This window comes from Sceloporus undulatus, chromosome 3 (genome assembly GCF_019175285.1).
Source record: "Sceloporus undulatus isolate JIND9_A2432 ecotype Alabama chromosome 3, SceUnd_v1.1, whole genome shotgun sequence".
NCBI classification, from domain to species: domain Eukaryota; kingdom Metazoa; phylum Chordata; class Lepidosauria; order Squamata; family Phrynosomatidae; genus Sceloporus; species Sceloporus undulatus.
In genome coordinates, this window is record NC_056524.1 from 201,044,056 (window position 1) to 201,046,742 (window position 2,687).

General features: G+C 40.9%; 1 protein-coding gene across 1 annotated transcript in view; it reads left to right on the forward strand.

The window, feature by feature from the left end:
* The window catches only part of ABLIM1 (actin binding LIM protein 1), a 243,386-nt gene that overhangs the window by 232,004 nt on the left and 8,695 nt on the right, over positions 1-2,687 (forward strand). The gene's annotated exons all lie outside the window — the stretch shown is intronic.

Genomic DNA, 2,687 nt, shown 5'->3' on the forward strand with positions numbered 1-2,687 from the left:
CTCAATGGTTATACTTTCAGTTTTGTTTCTTAAGTTTTAAAAAATAAAGTTTTATTAAAAATCATAGTCTTTGATCCAAAACACACTGCAGAAATAATCCAGTTTGAGAATGCTTTAACTGCACTGGCTCAATGCTAGAGAATTCTGGGAAGTGTAGTTTTGTGAGACATATAGCCTGTCAGAGAGCTCTGTTGCCACATTAAACTACAATTCCCAGGATTCTCTAGCAGTGAGCCAGGGCAGTTAAAGTGGTCTCAAATGGATTATTTCTGCAGTGTGTTTTGGGCTTTTTATTTACTTTTATCTTTTTACTCTCCTTCCAGTGGTAGTCCCATTATAGTTTTCTGTCTTTTTTGGCATGCTTCCTCTCTGCCTCCCTGATGCGCTTTGCTATATGGTCTGTTTCTTTCCCAACCTGTTAAGTAGTCTTGCAAGGTCCATTCATATCCATCTATCCTTAGTGTTTGTATGTGACACTGAGTGACTTTTTGCTTTCATGATTTGGGATCCTGCGTAGGTGCTGGTAATGGTTATAATGTGATATGATAGCCCTGTTTAAATATTTGAAGGGATGTCATGTTGAGGAGGGAGCAAGCTTGTTTTCCTTCAAAGCCTTAGCCTGCAAAGTTAAAGCTGGTGTGATGCCAAAATCACTTCTCTTTGTGCCAGTTTGAGTGTACAGGTGTATTTTGTCTGTTCAGCTTTTTATTTTGCACTGCCTAAGGATGTGAGTGAGATTCTTGAAATGGTGAGATCTATCATGTGTGCTTGATATTCTTGGTATGGGAAAGGCTTGCAAAGGGAGCATGGTCAGTGAATTTGTTTCTATTATTAGTGTAATTGCATAGTGATATAAAGGAGGAATTGTTTTTTCTTTAATGGGTTTCTCTCAGTCCTGTTACCATTACAGACTAGTTTGGTAAGGACACCTTCTCATTGGTTGTTTCCACCATTTGGAATTCGCTTCCACAGGAGGCTAGGCTGGCTCCCTCTCAGCTCTCCTTTCACTGGCAGGCAAAGACCATTTTGTTCAAAGAAACTTTTAATGTGTAATTACAGTAGGCCCTTGGTATCCACTGGGGTTTGGTTCCATTCCAGACACACACACACACACCGCAAAAACCAGGTTCACACTTATTCAAGCCCCATAGGTTTGAATGGAGCATACTCCTGTGAGCACTGCACAGGTGTGAGCACCATTGCAATTAGTGGAGGTCGCCCCTCTGCACATATCCAAGAACGCAGATCTCAGATCTGTGCATTAGGAGGGGCGACTGTACATAGATCCAGCTAGCCTTACACTTGACATGAATTCTTTCTTTCTTCTTCTCCTTTTAAATACAATGGGCCCTTGGTATCCACTGTAGTTTGCTTCCAGGACCCCACCCCACCCCATAGATATCAACATCCATGAATGCCTATGTCCCATTAAATACAATGGCATAGTAAGATATTTAAAACATACGCCTTATATAAAATAGCAAAATCAAGGTTTGCTTTGGGGTGTGTGTGTGTGTGTGTGTGTGTGTGTGGCACCTTAAGGTATCTTGGACTACAACTCCCATCACTCCAGGTAGTGGCCATATTGAATGACCATCCAACGCTTCTGGTGTAACCTGGGTTGGAAAAGGGTAGTTTGTGTTAATGGGGGCAAAATGGCAGCTCTCTAGAATGGGAGTCAGGAGGCAAAGAACTGCAAGGGAAAATCCATTTCGTAGAGTAGGATCCCAAGAGTCTGCTTTAACTTTTGCAAATTTGTGAATAAAACATAGGAAATGAGACCATGACTAAGAAAATTCTTGTTAAAATTATTCGTTTATTCTTTAAAAAATAAACGCGAAGGCCCTAAATCTGTGACTCCTGCTGGATGCCCAGAGAAGGCGAAAAACCTCCAGGATCTCTGGCCAATTTGTCCTGGAGGAAAATTCCTTCCCGACCCCAAAAGTGGCGGTCAGTGCAACCCTGGGCATGTCAGAAAGAGCCATACGCAAGCGGTTCACGAGCTAATGATGCTCTCGCCTTCTCCTTTAAAGGTTTTGGGTGGCGACAGCAGTCTGGCCTAGAAAAGGAATAGCAAAAGAATTCGGTTACTGAAATGCTTAATCTTGATCATCTGCAAGAGTTGGGAGGTTTCAAGACAGGTAGCAGCCATTGGACCTTATCACACGAGCGAGATCCTGTTCAGAAACGGGATTTAAACTAGATTTAATGAATTTTAAAAAAAGCACTCACAAATGCGTGAAGTCTATCACACGACATTCCTGCAAACGTGAAATAACGCGAAAATAAGCTGAAGGTAAAACGGAGAAAAACAGCAGCTTTTTCCTTTCGGGAAGAAATTGAATTAATTACATGGCAACAGTTTCAGCTAAAAATGGTGCAGTACTTTTAAGCATTTAGAAGAATGAGCATTTAGGAAACTTTTCAAGTCCCTTGACTTGGGTTCCTTACCTGTGATTTCCAGGTGCATTTGGACAAAGCTGGAATAAAATGCAATGTCAAATAAAATCACATAAAAATACTTACTTCTCTTTCTTGAGAATCAGGGTCAATCAAGAACTGCATAGATAAAATACAATACCTGATGCATTTCTAATGTTTCAAGTCCCTTGACTTGGTTCCTTACCTGTGTTTTCCAGGTGCATTTGGTCAAAGTTGGAAAAAAGAGCGCTGTAAAATAAAATAAA